Source organism: Siphateles boraxobius, unplaced genomic scaffold (assembly GCF_051911475.1).
Source record: "Siphateles boraxobius isolate OS27281-9 unplaced genomic scaffold, OSU_SipBor_1 41, whole genome shotgun sequence".
NCBI lineage: Eukaryota > Metazoa > Chordata > Actinopteri > Cypriniformes > Leuciscidae > Siphateles > Siphateles boraxobius.
Window position 1 is genome coordinate 20,429,762 of NW_027509042.1, and position 17,939 is coordinate 20,447,700.

General features: G+C 43.3%; 1 long non-coding RNA gene across 1 annotated transcript in view; it reads left to right on the forward strand.

The window, feature by feature from the left end:
* The first annotated feature begins 8,936 nt into the window (after nt 1-8,936).
* Nucleotides 8,937-17,939, forward strand: part of LOC143707226 (uncharacterized) — a 43,480-nt gene continuing 34,477 nt past the window's right edge. Inside the window, exon 1 of the long non-coding RNA XR_013193113.1 lies at nt 8,937-9,004. This is a non-coding gene — a long non-coding RNA (uncharacterized LOC143707226). The remainder of the gene's footprint in view (nt 9,005-17,939) is intronic.

Here is a 17,939-nt window from a genome sequence, read left to right on the forward strand (position 1 = left end):
GTGTTCCCCACACCAAGAGGTGAACATCTTCCATCTCAAGGCATATCATTTCCTAGTGGCCAGAGCTCTGGAGTGGAGGATGGTCTCCCCGACCTCAGTCGAGAGACCAGATTCTATGAGCTGGGCCCCCTCAGAGGCCAAGCCCACAACTTCCATAGTTCTAAGATTCAACCCACTCGCCTGAGAGAGAAGGTCCCTCCTGATCGGAATCTCTAGAGGAGAGCCGTCGAGGAGAGAAATTAGGTACGCAAACCAAACTCGGGCCGGCCAGTACGGGGCTACCAACAGTAGACTGACTCCGTCCCGGCGAACCCTTTCCAGAACTCCTGGGAGCAGAGCAATCGGGGGAAATGCGTACCGGCGTGACCTCGGCCACTCCTGTACCATCGCGTCCAACCCCAGAGGGGCTGGATGACTTAGGGAAAACCACAGTGGGCAGTGTGATGTTTCCCTGGATGCAAATAGGTCTACCTCGGCACGACCGAAATGTTTCCACAGGAGCTCCACCACCTGGGGATGGAGTCTCCACTCCCCGGGCCTCGGCCCCTGCCTCGACAGGATGTCTGCCCCCTGATTTAAATACCCTGAGATATAAATCGTCCTTAATGAAAGAAGCTTCCCCTGGGACCATAGAAGGATCTGGTGAGCCAGCTTGTATAACGGGCGCGAACGCAAACCCCCCTGATGATTTATGTAAGAGACCACCGATGTGTTGTCTAACCGGACAAGAACATGATGACCTCTGAGGTCTGGGAGGAAGTGTTTCAGAGCCTGAAACACCGCCAGCATTTCTAGACAATTTATATGCCTTTGAAGATGATGGTCCTGCCACAGACCCTGAGCTGGGCGACCACTCATGATCGCCCCCCCAGCCTGTGAGAGAGGTATCCGTCATTAGTGTTACACGACGACACGGAGCCCCCAGCACAGGCCCTTGGGACAGGAACCAAGGTTCTTTCCACATAGCCAGGGCGCGGAGACACCGTCGCGTGACCCTGATCATGCGGAGCGGGTTTCCCCTCGGGGAGAACCCCTTGGCCCTGAGCCACCACTGCAGTGGTCTCATGTACAGCAGGCCGTAAGGTATAACGTTGGATGCTGCTGCCATAAGACCCAGAATTCATTGATATTCTTTTACAGTAAGTGACTGGCCTAGCTTTGCCTGTTTGACGGCTAAGAGAATCGAAGCTATACGAGCAGGAGACAGACGTGCCTGCATCGTCGTCGAATCCCAAACCACTCCCAGAAAAGTGGTCCTCTGTAATGGAGAAAGCACACTCTTCTTGGCGTTGAGCCTCAACCCCAACTTTTTGATATGGGCGAGCACGACATCTCGATGCCGAATCGCCTGATGCTCCGATTGAGCTAGAATCAACCAATCGTCGATATAATTTAAAATACGGATGCCCTGGAGTCGCAGCGGAGCCAGAGCTGCATCCATGCATTTCGGGAAAGTTCGGGGAGACAGTGCTAGGCTGAACGGAAGAACCCGATATTGGTACGCTTTGCCCCCGAAAGCGAACCTCAGGAACTTCCTGTGTTGTGGAAGGATGGAAATATGGAAGTATGCGTCCTTTAGATCTATCGTGACAAACCAGTCCTCGGACCTGATCTGTGACACGATCTGCTTGAGAGTCAGCATCTTGAACTTGAGCTTCCCTACTGAGCGAATTAATAGGCGCAGATCTAAAATTGGATGTAACCCCCCATCCTTCTTCGGAACGATGAAATATCGGCTGTAATAACCCAAATCGCTGCTGGGAGGAAGAACTCGTTCTATAGCCCCCTTCAGCAGAAGAGTTTTCACCTCTTGTTCCATAACCAAGAGGTGTAGCCAAGGTGTAGCCTGCTCGGGGCCCACCACTGTGGGCAAAACCCCTCTGAAGCGAGGTGGGCGTGATCTGAACTGAATCTCTTACCCATACTCGATAGTCTGTAGGACCCATTGAGATACATTTGGAAGGCTTTTCCACTCTGCCAAAAATTCTACTAAAGGTACAAGTCTCTTGAGACTGGCCTCTGGAATATTTTGAGTGGCAGACACAGTGCCCTGTAACGGCGCACCGGCAGGGAGCAACTGGCCTGACCACTCTGGCCCACTCCTCAGAGTGGACGAGCGTCCCTCTGGAAAACGCTCGCTGGGACCGTCTACGCCCCGGCACGCAGGCGGGGTTGGCCGAACGGGCCTCTGAGGGCACCGAGAGAGAACGGGCACCGTGTAATGCGGCGAACACACTCCCCTCTCGGTGAGGGCCAAACCAGCAACCTTCTTGGCAACGATAACTGTCCTCAGATCAGCCCTGCCCCTAGACAACCTCGTCTAGTGCGCCGCGTCTCTTCCAAGTCATGCTGAGGAGGAGCACGAGACGCGACGCTCTGTTTTTGTTGCGCCCTATGTGAGGAGCTACTCGACGGCTGGGGCTGCTCCCGCCCAGCAGCCCCGGAGACATGAACACGGAGAGGGAGAAATTTCTGGAGCGCCGCCGCCTGCTTTTTCTCTTCCTGAAACCTCTCGAGGACCGAATTTACTGAGTCACTGAAGAGGCCAGCAGTTGAAAGCGGGGCGTCCAGGAGAAAAGATTATTCCTTTTCTTTCATGTTGGATAAATTCAGCCATAAGTGTCTCTCCGTTGCCACCATGGCTGCCATAGAACGGCCCACTGATTTGGCTTTCTCCTTGGTGGCACGGAGAGATAGATCTGCTATCCCCGCTTTCCATATTATCTCTAGCCTTGGCTACCCTATATAGACCTCCAGGGCCCTATGCTGACTTCCTAAAAGAGTTTGCATACTTTCTCTCAGATCTATTGGTCAATGTCGATAAAGCAATAATTGTTGGAGACTTTAACATACACGTAGATAATACAAATGATGCGTTAGGGACTGCGTTTACAGATTTATTAAACTCCTTTGGGGTCACGCAAAACGTCAGTGGTCCCACTCATCGTCTAAATCATACACTTGATTTAATTATATCATATGGAACCAATCCAACTGATATAAATATTATACCGCAAAGTGATGATCTCACTGATCATTACATGGTAACTTGTATAATACGTACTGCTGAAATTTGTCATGTTGCGCCACGTTATAGACCAGGCAGAACAATCCTTCCAACCACTATAGATAGATTCTCAAATAGCTTACCTGATCTATCTCAGCTGCTCAGTGAACCCAAACAAACAGATGAACTAGAGGAAATGACTAGCAGTTTGAGCACCATGTTCTCTAGTACACTAGATATTGTTGCACCAATTAGATTAAAAAAGGTTAGAGAGAAAACTAAAGCACCATGGTACAACAGTGCTACGCATGCAATCAAGAGAGAAACTCGTAACTTAGAGCGTAAATGGAAACAAACTAATTTAGAGGTCTTTAGAATCGCGTGGAAAGACAGTATGTCACGTTATAAAAAGGCTCTAAAAGCAGCCAGGGCTGAGCATCTCCGCAAACTAATAGAAAATAACCAAAATAATCCAAGGTTTTTATTCAACACCGTGGCTAGACTAACAAATAAACAAACATCACCAGAGCAAAATATTCCATTACAATATAGTAGTAATGATTTTATGAATTACTTCAATGAGAAAATAGAAAGCATCCGAAACACAATTGTAAATATACAATCCTCTATGATGTCTTATGATTCAGCCTCAATTATGGCCCCTCTAGAACAACTACACCGTTTTACAACTATAGGACAGGAAGAGCTAAATAAACTTATCATTGCATCTAAACCAACAACATGTTTATTAGATCCAATACCCACTAAACTACTGAAAGAAGTGTTACCTGTAGTCGAAGAGCCTCTTCTTAATATTATTAACTCGTCTTTATTTTTAGGTCATGTTCCAAAAATATTCAAGCTGGCAGTAATAAAACCTCTCATTAAGAAACCGCAATTAGATCCAAATAACTTAGCAAATTACAGACCCATCTCAAATCTTCCATTTATGTCTAAAATACTAGAAAAAATTGTGTCCGCTCAATTGTGCTCTTTCTTACAAGAAAATGATATCTATGAAAAATTCCAGTCGGGATTCAGACCGCATCATAGCACAGAAACTGCGCTAGTTAAAATTACAAATGATTTACTTTTAGCTTCTGACCAAGGCTGTATCTCAATACTAGTTCTACTCGATCTTAGTGCTGCGTTCGATACTATCGATCATAAAATACTCTTGGATCGACTACAAAACTACACTGGTGTTCAGGGACAGGCATTAAGCTGGTTTAGATCGTACTTATCAGACCGTTACCATTTTGTCTGTTTAAATGGGGAAAAATCAAAGATAACGTCAGTAGACTATGGAGTGCCGCAAGGATCGGTGTTAGGCCCTCTGCTATTCTCAATATATATGCTGCCACTTGGTAATATTATAAGAAAACATGGAATTAATTTCCACTGTTATGCTGATGACACTCAATTATATATCTCATCACGACCAGATGAAAACACTAACTTATCTAAATTGACAGAGTGTCTAAATGATATAAAATGCTGGATGACGTGTAATTTCCTGCTATTAAATTCAGATAAAACGGAGGTATTACTTATTGGTCCAAAAAACTACCCACAAAATCCCTTACAATACAACTTTAATTTAGAAGGATGTCCTGTTACTTTATCCACTACAGTAAAAGACCTGGGTGTTATACTAGACCGCAACTTGACTTTCGAAAATCATATTTCATATATTACAAGAACAGCCTTTTTCCACCTTAGAAACATTGCTAAGCTACGCAACATGCTATCTGTTTCTGATGCAGAAAAGTTAGTTCATGCATTCATGACCTCGAGACTAGATTACTGTAATGCTTTATTAGCTGGCTGTCCTGCATCCTCAATCAACAAGCTACAGTTAGTGCAAAATGCAGCTGCTAGAGTTCTTACTAGATCAAGGAAATATGATCATATAAAACCTATTTTATCATCTCTACACTGGTTACCTATTAAGTTACGTATCAATTACAAAGTATTCCTACTGACCTATAAAGCCCTAAATGGTTTAGCTCCTGTGTATTTAACAGACCTTCTATCGCCATACAATCCATCGCGCTCTTTAAGATCACTAGATTCGAGGCTTCTGGTCATTCCTAGGATATCTAAGTCCACTAAAGGAGGGAGGGCGTTCTCGCATTTAGCTCCTAAACTCTGGAATAGCCTTCCTGATATTGTACGAGACTCAGACTCGCTGTCCCAGTTTAAAACTAGATTAAAGACGCATCTCTTTAACCAAGCATTCACTTAATGCTTAACCTTTGATACTACTGCTGAATCAGTTCGAATGCATTAACATTATGAACATCAGCTATGCTAATTATTTCCCATCTGCCTTTCTGCTGTTATCTCGGGACGCTAGTCCCGAGGTAAATAGCGTTCGTCAGCTCCAGTTTGTATCCAGCCTCTCACGGAGACTTCAGATGCCCCAACGCCTGTGAAGAGACGACTCGACGCCTGTGAAGAGACGACTCAAAGCCGGCGATATGTTATGCCATAAATTAATACTTGATTAACTAACTGTATTTTTCTATGTACATTTCCGAAATGCAATTTCTGTAAAGCTGCTTTGAGACAATGTGTATTGTGAAAAGCGCTATACAAATAAATTTGAATTGAATCTGCTGCCTGACGTAATACTTGAATTACGTCAGCACTAATTTCATCCCCCTCACTCATATCTTTTAGTAGGTCTGCTTGATAGGCTTGTAATACCGACATAGTGTTAAGCACGCTGCCGCTTGACCTGCCGCCGAGTAAGCTTTGCCCACCAAAGCCAAGGTGTTTCTTAATGGCTTGGTTGGCAATGCCGGTGTCTTAAATGACGATGCCGTAACTGGAGATAGATGACTCGCTAACGTCTCTTCAGCCTTAGGCATCGCCCCATAACCATAATTCTTAGCCCCAGAAATATTTGAATAAACAGATGTTTGCTGGCTAAATATTCTGGATGACACTGGTCTTTTCCATGACCTCGACACCTCGGTGTGGAGGTCAGGAAAGAAAGGAAGACACCGGCGTGGAGGTGCAGCACAAGAGGGCAGAAATCTTTCATCTAGTTTACTCTTTGAACAAGATTCCTGTCTATCAGCTGGCCACTCGATGCTTAATTTTTCTACAGCACTAGTGATCACCTCCATAAGCTCCTCACTAGCAGGAGACTGAAGTGACGAGTCCCCAGTCTCTGCTGTATCAATACTTTCAACATCCAGATCCTCAGAACTGGATAATTTTAGTGATGATGCCTCAGCCCGGGCGGAAGAAACCGCAGCGCGTGCTTCTGTACCCGGATCTGAGGCACTGGATCTACCAGGTAAGGGCTGAGATAAGGCAGAGCCCGTCTCAATCCCTGCTGATAGATCCATTTGCGATCCCCACGATTAAAGCCTTCGCTGTGCCTCTGCAGCAGCGGGACCCGAACCGCGGGGAGCGCGCACCGAACCACTCTCCTCGAAGAGGGCTCGGCGGGAGCGGAGCGTTTTTATAGACAAACGCTCGCAATGCTCACAATCAGCTCCCTCGAGAGCTGACTGGGCATGCAGCACTCCCAAACAAAAATCACACAGATTGTGTGTGTCCCCACCCGTAATATATAGTGGGCAGGGATGAAAAACTCCTGCCTAGCAATTTCTAAGGACAGAGAAAAACACTTGAGACACAGACTTTTTCCTACACAGAGCGCTTGGAAGACTCAGAAGTAGAGGTCTTCACAGTGCACCCGAGACCCGTCGACCCGGGACCCGTACGGGTTCGGGTCTATATTTGAAATGATCAGCCGGGTCCGGGTCGGGTCCGAATCTATTACTTCGGGTCCCGGGTCTGTTTAACATGTGTAATACATTGATAATATTCAAATCAGCAACAAAATCTGAGGTGAACTGTCACATAAATGTTTTCTATGACGCTCAAATTGTGTTAAAAAACATATTTTAGGTTGATCCATCCAGCTAGCGCGCATGTGCAGTCTCAAGCGCGTGTCATGTTTCTATGGCAAACAGAGCTTCCGCCAAACCGCGCTTTACATTTTCTCCCATTTTTATAATAATATAAATGAACCGTCTTGTTTAATCTTAAAGTTTTGGTGGTCAGATTCAGACTCAATGCAGATCACAGATATGGTAGCAAATAAATAACGTCAGCGGCCATGGCACTGAACGAGCAATCGTTATTATAGTTCAAAAGGGCAAACAGTTAAAGTTATTATGCGAGTTAACTCGAGTCAGAATGTACATGTGCAAAGTTGCATTTGTCATCCATCACTGTGACATCAAATGGACTTTTAAAGCTGAAATAATGAGTGGATTAAGCTTGGAATAACGAGAGAAATAACATGGATAGAACTTTCTTGTCGGTGGATTGTAATGCATCACAGTCAGTCAGGTAACGTTACAAGGAAGTGAGACGACGGCTACTAAAATTAGGTAAGACAAAAAGTTATATTTTTTGCAACTTGTGTGAAATAATAGGTGACAATCGGGTCCAGTCGGGTTTGTGTCTTCCTGCCGGGTTCGGGTCCAGTTTTCAAATAATAGACGGGTCCAGGTCGGGTCCGGGCAGTACATTTATGGCATTTCTCGGATCTGCACGGGTCCGGGTCCAACTTTTGAAATAATAGACGGGTCCGGGTCGGTTCGGTGTAGCACATTACGGGTCTCTTCCGGTTCGGGCATGAATTTTTGGACCCGTGAAGTCCTCTACTCAGAAGCTGATGCGCTTGTGTTTTGGGGGTGCTTATATAGTTTCCTGGTCGATGACATCACCCGCCTATGACGTTCCGTCTCGCCATTGGACTGATTTCATACGTGCTTCATGACGCACTCACGCAGGGGCGTTCCCACAGCGTTTCACGCAGCTCGAGTTCCCTGAGAGGGAACAGTTCATGCTGTTGTTTATAAATACAGACGTTGTTTTGCAAGGGATAATTTGGCCCGATCTCACCTGATACCAGACCGATTCTCAACAGTCTGTGGTCTAATTCTCCTTTTCATGATGGTCCATATTTTCAATAGGAGATAGATCTGGACTACAGGTAAAGACTGCCTACAAAATCACTCTATTGTATCACTTGCAGAATGATGTCTGGCATTGTCGTGCCCTAATAACCATGGACTTCACAAGAAAGATGTCATCTTAATGGCAATATATGTCTCTGTAGAATCCCAATATACACATCCACGTCACTGGTGCCTCAGACAGTCACCCATGCAGTTTGCACTGATGCACCCCCCATACCATGGCAGATGTTTGATTTTCTGCCTGTTCCTGATGAAAGTCTGGATGCTCCCTTTCGGGACTGTGAACTTAATGTCTGTTTTTTTTCCAAAAACAAGCTAACACATGGACTCATCTGACCACAGCACACATTTCCACTGTCTTTTGGACCATCTGAGATGAGCTCGGGCCCGGTGAACTTGGCGACATCTCTGCAAAGAATTGATTTATAACTTTCTCCTTGCGTAATAGAGATTGAAGTAGCATTTATTGATGCAGCGGCAGACTGTGTTAACGATTTTCCAAAGTACTCCCGAGCCCATGTGGCTATATTTAAGGACTGAGACAAGTAAAACAAAGTCCATTTATGAAAAGCACTATAAAACAAAACTAAAAAGAGGCGTGGTAGTATTTTAATAATAATTAAAAAAACACCCAATTGTCTCAATGTCTTTATACTGCTCCTCCTGATATGATGCTATCATTTTGATGCGTTATGCTTTTTTTCACCATTTGGTAGTTCTCTCTTGCTCTTAAACCTCTATTGAGCAGACCTTGCTTCTTCAGAGCAGAAATAGTTCTGTCAGGGGTTAAGCTGTAGAGAGCTCTCCAAATATCCTTATTCAAGTCCTCATTGAACACACCTGCTGGCATTAAACTAATCATTGCCATAATGATAGGTTCAATTGAACCTCCTAACTCACCTCAAATCACTCAGGAAATAGACCCCATTCTGGTGTTTTCTACAACCAAACAAGGGAGACAAAAGCTACTGCTCTTAATTTCCAGGTAAGCCTTTCACCGGTGTTGCTACAGCCTACATTTAACTGACGGAGTGACTCACCCTTTTGCCAGGGCTCATTTTTGCCTATATAATGGTGTCTGAAGATCCCTCCGAGTCCATTGTGACGAATGGGGGTACGTTATGATCATTTAGAGAAAAAAAAACGGAAATGTCCCAGAGGGCTTTAATCTTTCTTCATTATTTCCCCATTATGGATAAATGCTCTCTGAGGGCCTCTTTCTGGTTATAAATGAAACACTTTGACTCTTTTCCATCCCACGTTCTCTCGCCTGCACACCTTTCACCCTTTGCTTTCATCTTTTACTTAGGGATATCTTGGAGCATGAAGTGGCCATGTGTATTTCACTTGCAGATAGAAGGATAATTAAGTTGATAAACAGGGGTTGAATGGAGTTAAGTGTTAAGGGAGTGGGGAGAAGCTCTCTTCTCTATTACTGATGGTGTATTACCACACATGCATTGAGTCTTGATACGCGAGTCACTGTATGTCATTTACCGATGGTATCTGTCAGAAAACAAAATCATATGGATCAACAAACCAGCTGTTTGAGGGGGTAGCATTGAAATTACCTAATAGGCTTTGATGAAACTGCTCCTTTTTCACGTTTCCTATCTTCTTGCATATAATATGTATTCATGCATTTAATAGACTACTATGTGCTTGGTAAATGTAACTGATTCATAAGTATAATAATGTGTACAATAACATTTACTAGTGCAAATGTCTGTTACTTTTTTTAGTAACATTTATAAAATTCAATACATAGACAAGATCAACCATGGAAAAATCCAAAACAAGCATGGACGTCAGGTTTCTTCTACAGATGTCCATGTATGGTACTCGTTTTCTCTCTTTTTGTCATTAGGTATTTCTGTAGACTTCAATGCTTAAGAGCATGGAAGAGCAGCAAAAATTCCTACTTGCCTTTGCCAGGCTCTTAAACTTCATTTAGACGCATCTCTCTGAAGTTTTCATAATCACGCTATCTATATATCAATGATGTTTTCTGACATTCTCTGCTTTGGTAAATGAGCAATGGGCAAAGCATTCCATTCATTTCTGTTCTTACGTGATGACTGCTAGCAAAAGGCTTCCTGCGCATATGTTGAAAAGAGGAGAAGGAAGAGAACAGATAGGGAAAAAAATGTGTATTTCACAAGGGCATTAAATTTAGTAGGAACATTATAGGGACATGTACCTACCAATTTCCAAAGACTACTGAAATATTTTGTCCCTAGCAATAATTTTGGATTTTGAGCCATACCATTGACATTGCCGGATAACTGAAAGTAAATAATCTAAAAAAACTGAAATTTTTCAAGAACGTGCATTTACATGGACATAAGAACGTAAGGTAAGTTTGTAAAATATATGTGCACAGTTCAGTTGAATGATAAAGTTTACCCTCCTTACCTTTAACTTAATGTTGTTAAATTGTATCAAACAAACTGTTAGCAGAAATTTCCACAATGTTAAAAACAATTGTGAAATAAGATGGTTTATCTGTCAGGTGCTCGTTAAAGCTATACAATATGTAAGATTTTTGTAATAAAATATCCAAAAATCACGTGCACAGTGTGATATATTTCCTGCAGTTGTGGGCCATGGCAAGCAGACTTTGGGACAAAAAGAGAACTAAAACGAGGATCAATATCAGCGTGGCGTTTTCGAGATGCTGAGAGCTCCAAGTCCGTGACAAACTTTGACTTGACAGAGGTACTTTATTAGACTGGTGAGCAAATGTACATAAAACTAATCAATGTTATATAGCTCAACATGATGAAATGTTAGAAATGATCAGTGTGTTAATCTAATATTGATCTAGCTTACTGCTAGTCTCATACAGACAAACTAACACATAGACTAACATTATAACTTTCAACATACTCAATGCAGTTTAGTTTGATAGTGTAGACCAAGTGAAACAGCGCTGCGTTACCTTACAAGTTTCATTAGTCTAATAAACTGACCTGTGTGAGTATTAATTCAGCACTTGCGGGTAGTTCGGTAGAATGAAATGTCCTTATTCCTTTATATCCGCGGGACTCGCATGTGGCGCTGATATCTGTCTCTCATTAGTAATCGCGACCTGCTTCATTTCACAGTCATGTTAAAAACATCAATGGATTCACTCATCCATAAACATTATTAGATCCTTAAGCATGATGACAAGTTCCATAATTCCGCTTATACGTCATCAACCTACGCCTTTGTTATTGTAAGAGGTTAGCGACCCCTAGCGGTGAAAAAGATTACGTATTGTAGCTTTAAAATTATGCTTGTTACTATGGCAAAAGTGGGGTCCTGTGTTTTCTTTCAGAGTCATCAATGGTCCAACTATTTTTTTTAAAATATTAAAGTAAAGTTATGTACAGTTTCATTAAGGAACTGCACACTCCCCTAGCTGTCTGTAAGTGCTCTCCATACATTATGTAGCCTATATATATCATGTATTTATGAATATGTACATATATATTATGTATATGCACTATGCTTTTTCTCAGTCATGAATGTATACTTGCTAATATTTCATGAAGTAGGCCTACAAAAAGCTACCTTTTAAAGTTGGTTTACATAATTTAAATTTTGTAATTAATTGTCTATTGAACATACTGACATTAAAAACTATCTGTATGAATTATGATAAGGTGGTAGCCAACTCACTCATATTCATATATTTTGATGGAAATTTTCTTCTGTCCACCTACATATTTTTGTCCATGAGTGTGGCTTGCTGGTGTAGGTTGATAAATCCTCAATGGACGCTGTTTAGATTACATGAAAAGCACTTGCAGCTGTACCTGACTGCATTTAATATTAACATTTAATTGAATAGTTTCCTCATTCCATGGCCATTTTAAAATTCCTCACGTGATGCTGGCATTTTGAATAATTGCTAATGGTCTGCTTTGGTTGATGTAAAACAAAACCCAAAAGTACATAACTGATAACAAAAACAAAGAAGAAATGTAATTATTTAAATGAAATAACATAAAATGTGAAGTGTCACGCAGGGAATTCTGAGAATATCAGTTGTTTTTTTCACTGTAAATAATTAATTACTTGTTCCCTATTGTAGGGAACTCAACACTGCGTCGTTGAAAACGACTCTTTGAGGACTCTCGAGGGGGCTGCCTGTGATCACTGTGAAGCACTCCCTCTACGAGTGCTGCGTTCCCGCTTGGCTGTCTTTAATGATGACCGCCATGCTTGCGATCCCCACGGTTCGGGTCCCGCGTCCCTTGAGGCGGCGCGGCGGCTTAGATCGTGGGGATCGCATAAGGATCTTGCGGATGAGAACAAGACTGCCTGCGCTGCCCGTGACGAGTGCCCAATGCTCGAGTTATCCGCTTCCAAGGAAGTGGATGTGCTCAGCATCGGGAGTGAGGAACATGAGCCACACTCGCCGGCTCATGTTCCCGCTTATGAGGAGCTGATGGAGGTTGTGACGCGTGCTGTGGCCAGACTCAACATCAGCTGGCCACAAAATAAGCAGGATGATCCTCATCAAAGCAAGCTAGACGAAAGATTCCTGCAGCACCGTTCGCAACCTCAGCGCCTGATTATAGTAATGTGGTGGGTGCGAGAGAGGTGGGTTATGGCAAGATGCCGCAGATGGAGGAAGCTTTAGCGAGCTATCTTTCTCCTGAAGCGGCATCTTCACTTAAAGCCCCGGCGCTGCCCAGCAAACCGTGCAGAGACACTTCTGCACTGGTTGGCCGGGCTTATATGGCGGCTGGTCAGGCTGGTGTCTGCCTGCACTCAATGGCGATTTTGCAGGCATACCAGGCCGATCTCCTAAAAGATCTAGATGAGGGTGAGGGACCAACTCCTGCTGACATTGCAGAGTTGAGAAGAGTCACAGGTTTGTCTCTCCGGGCCACTAAAGAGACGGCACGCATTATGGGCCACTCTATGTCAGCTATGGTGGCCACGGAGGGACATCTGTGGCTGAATTAGTCTGGTATAAAGGATAGAAACAAATCTTTTCTGTTGGACGCTCCGCTATTGCCTTAACAGTTAATACTGTCCTCTAAAGCTCTCTTAGCAGGAGTTTCCCTTCAAGAGGTCTGTGATGCCACAGGCTGGGCCTCCCCCCTCACTTTCATAAAACACTACAGTCTGGATCTGCCCTCTACACCGGGTTCACAGGTTCTCTCGTCTTGAGTGTGCCAGATTGCTTCACACCAGGGCGTACTCTCTCAGTGTGGCGCAGTGGGCATTTCGTTCCCCAATGTGTCGATTCTTGACGCAGCACGAGTTCCCTCGAAAGGGAACGTCTCTGGATACGACTGTAACCCACTGCGTCCCTCGGCCACACTTCTAGCGCTCCTGAGAACAACTTGCTTCAACCAATCAAAAGCTGCCATTGTTATGATCCGGTTCCCTTTTATAGCTTCCGCTCACCGTCACATGCGACGTCACGGGTGACGTCATGACGCAACACCAATCAAGATTGGACTAGTTCCATACAGGCTTCAGACGCGTCACGCTGGAGGCGTTCCCCAATGTGTCGATTCTCGACTCAGCGTCTCGTTTCCTTCTCAGGGAACGAGGGTTACAGTCGTAACCCAAAACGTTTTACAGCCAGTACTTTATAGTTCCAAAGAAGGATGGCGGACCGATTTTAGATTTGAGGCAGTTGAATCGTTCTCTGAGGAGATTCAGGTTCAAGATGCTGACTGTTCCCATTATCGTGAATTAAATCAGATCCGGGGACTGGTTTGTCACGATAGATCTAAAAGACGCCTATTTTCATGTCTCCATCCTTCCATGTCACAGGAGGTTCCTGAGGTTCGCTCTCGGGGGCGAAGCTTACCAATATCGGGTTCTTACGTTCGGCCTAGCACTCTCTCCCCGCACGTTTGGATGCAGCTCTGGCTCCACTGAGGCTTCGGGTGCATCCGTATACTGAATTGCATCGACGACTGGCTCATACTGGCCCAGTCTCGAGAAATGGCAGTTCGGCATCGAGATGTCGTCCTTGGCCACATTCAGAGCCTGGGATTGAGACTCAACACAAAGAAAAGCGTTTTGGAGCCAGCTCAGAAAACTGTTTGTGGGTGTGGTATGGAATTCAGTTACTATGCGGGCACAAATGTCTCCCGCGTGTATCGAGTCCATCTTGGCCATGGTGTCCGGGATAAAGCTAGGCCAGGCCATCACTGTGAAGCAATTTCAAGGACTGCTGGGCCTCATGGCAGCGGCATCCAACATAATTCCTCTGGGCCTTCTACACATGAGGCCCCTTCAGTGGTGGCTGAAAGCCAAGGGGTTTTCCCCGATGGGTAATCCATTCCGTATGATCAGAGTAACACGCAGATGCCTTCGTTCTCTATTGATATGGAAGAAACCTTGGTTCCTGTCCCAAGGGCCAGTGTTAGGAGCATCATGTCGCCGGTAGACCGTTTCGCCTCCCTCACTGGCTGGGGCGCGGTCATGGAAGGCCGCTTTGCCAGGGGTCTGTGGCAGGACCATCATCACTCTTGGCATATAAATTGCCTGGAGATGTTGGCTGTGTTCAGGGCTCTGAGGGAGTGTGTTCTCCCTCACACTCACACATCCAGCCCCACTGGGGTTGGATGCCATGGTACAGGCTTGGCCGTGGCTACGCCTGTATGCTTTTCCCCTTGGAGAGGGTCCGTCGGGAGGGCATCAGTCTACTTCTGGTAGCGCCAATGTGGCCGGCCCGAGTATGGTTTTCAGACATAATATCACTCCTGATAGCTCTGCCGTGGCAGGTTCCTCTGAGGAGGGATCTGTTGTCTCAGGCGGAGGGCACAATATTCCATCCTCGCCCAGAGCTGTGGAAACTCTTTTGTTGTCACATGTTTTCTCAACGAGCTCCCTCTACAGCTGTGGGTCGTATATTTCACATCAATGTCGTAAAAAAACTCACTTGCGGCACCCTCCTCCCCTTTTCTAACCCTGCTCATGTGTATTTGTTATTATCGGAGCCGGCCAACTTTATCGTGTGGAGCTATGTCTACCAAGGTGGGTAATACATCATACACACTGAGGGCGGCATGTGTGTTTATGTCGAATTACCGTAAAGCAGTTCGTGTTTCTTGCTCGTTCTCGCTTCTCACGAGACTTCCTATTTCCAACAGGATATTAAACCATACAAATGATTTCTAAACGGTTTTATTAAGTTGAAGTAGTTGCTGAATGCCCCTTTAAAGCTTATTTACATGTAATAGGCCTAAAAGTTCTATTAAGAACCGTATCGTCTTGAATAAGTCTTCATATGCTGAAACGGTTCTATGTGTTAAGAGTTTAGGGTCCTTTTTTCCCCGCCTTTTGAATTTTAAAATCTGTAACTGTCAAAGCCACCTGAAATAAAATAGGAAATGAATACGGGTCATTTTAGACCCGTGTATGTAAAATTGATGTAGAAATACAAAAACTGTATTTGTTTATAAAGTTAGAAAGGAAACATAAACATAATGATTTGTGGAAATCAAAAACAAGATATTTAATGAATACCTGGAATAACAAATGATACAATACATATATTTTAAAGATTCAGCAAAGAAACACTCAGCCATGACTGAAATAACATAGGAAATGAATACGGGTCTTTTTAGACCCATGTTGTGCATTAGAAGGGGTTTGCATAGCTTGTGCATCAAAGGGTTAAGAAAAAAACTTTTTTTTTTACAGTGTACTTCCAAAATCTGTACATTTAATAGTATTTTACTTTAAAACTACATGAAATGTCCCATTCGAGTGTTTGATTGTTCTCTCTGTTTATTAAAGTGATTATATCTTTCATTCTGCACCATCCATCTCATTCTTGTTGGATTCACTACAGCTTAACGGTTAAACAGAGACACTTTTACAAAATGTGTTTTTATGGCGGTCGTAGTGCAATTAAGATCTGAATGAAATCTATTTAATTTATTGAGATGCTAATAAAGTTCAAATACAGAAACATTTAAAATAAACAATCAAATTTGGTGAATGTAATATTTTATATAGAATATTTATTTCACCAATTTGAATGTTTTTCTGTTTTGAATGAATTGAAGACTAGTCAGAAATCATAAAAAAAAAACTTAAAGGTAAATATTTTACAGATATATTTTTGCTATTTTCTTTAGTACAATGACAATAAAAAAGACAAATGATTGAATTTTGTAAGCAATTGTTTTGTCTTTCATATTGGTATATTTTAATATTTTTCTCGTCGTATATATGGGCTTACATACAATTATAGCACGGCCTTTAGATGGGAATGCAATGGAGTCATCATATTTCACAATCCTTGGCATCAAAAAGTTGGAGGAAAGCACTGGCAAACATCTCTCTCTCTCTCTCTCTCTCTCTCTCTCTCTCTCTCTCTCTCTCTCTCTCTATATATATATATATATATATATATATATATATATCATTGAAATGTTGCAACTGTTGAGTTATGTTATGCCTGTAAAGATATAAATATATAGCTCGTTGTTACTGAGTTGTAGTCAAGAGTTCATACTCAAGGTCATGAAACAACCTCAATAACAAAGCGATTCTTTGGGCACTTTAGTTGTTTCCAGCGGTACGGCATCTACACAAGTGTAAATATGTGACAGTTTAGTGACTGGAGTGTTTTCATAGAGATTCAGAATGTGTCTGAGAATTTTGTGTGGCTCAGCAATCATATCTTGCTCATTCTAGCAACAGAAGATCTGCTGTTGCATATTTATCTGTCAAGACCACAGCCGTGCCAGTCAATCCCAAGAAAAACCCAATGAAAGCCTTCCTTTTTATCCTTGAAAAACTGCATGATGAAGAACAAATCAAACTCGGCTCATCTGGGGGGAAAAAAGAAAATCTGAATAACATTGGGAGATAAAAATAAAGCAAAGAAATTATTAAAACAGAATGACATGAAGACAGTCTAGAATGTCAGAGAGAGAGCAACCGAGAGAAAAGGAAAGAGGAAAAAACAGTTCTTTGGATTAAGCATGCATTGAAAAAAAAGAGAAGAATCTAAATTCTCGGGTCCTAATCTCTTGCTCGAAGCGGCGCTCTGTTAAGCCCTGGTTTGGGATGACAGGTCCCCCACCTGGACAAGCTTGGACAATGTCTCTGCAATGTCTCGTTTCTGCAGGAACAGTGAGCCACAGACGGCTAATCACGTCCGGAACCAAAGGCACCTGCCCTATCTGCCTCTACATTTGGTGAGGAATCTTTAAAGAGGCTAAACCTCACTTTCATGCTTGTCTTTTATTCACGGTAAGTGCTTATCGAAACCGAGCTGTTGCCACTGCCCCGTGTTCCCTCCCACAAGCTCTGAGAATGCTTGACGTAAGTACAGCCAATCTGGGTAAATACGAATCTCTCCTTACTGTCACTGTTGGCATATTATGTCCCTGAGGGAACATTCTTTTCATAATATCATAAGCTGCTTAGCGGTGTGCTTCTATTTAAGGCATACATATTAATAGCTATAAGGAAATCATATTTGAACTGTTCCCTGCAATCAATGTCTTTAGGATTGCTGTTATACTTTGTATAAGAAGGTGCTAATAACTTGGAGGCTCTTAGACTGGGCGATCTAATCCCTTTGTACGATAAAGACTCGCCACGCCAAGAGTGGTTGCCAGATCGTGGACAAGGTGCTTCAGAGGGTAGTTCTTAACGTCATCCTCCACCTCTGTTCTCGCCCGTGTTTTATCAGCCATTTCTTCCCCGTTTTTACTTCCCAGAATCTTGGCAACATGCTGAAAAACCAGCTGTAAATGTGCTCAGTTGCCCATTGAGTGACTCGGACACACTGAATGACTATCGGTGTGACTTACCCTCTTTATACTCTATTTGATTTAGCAGTGTTGGTAAACCAAGGCTCAGTAGGATGCTTGAATGTTTTTTATTATTATTATATTTTTTTTACAAGTATTGCTTAATCATTATTTAGTGATACAAAG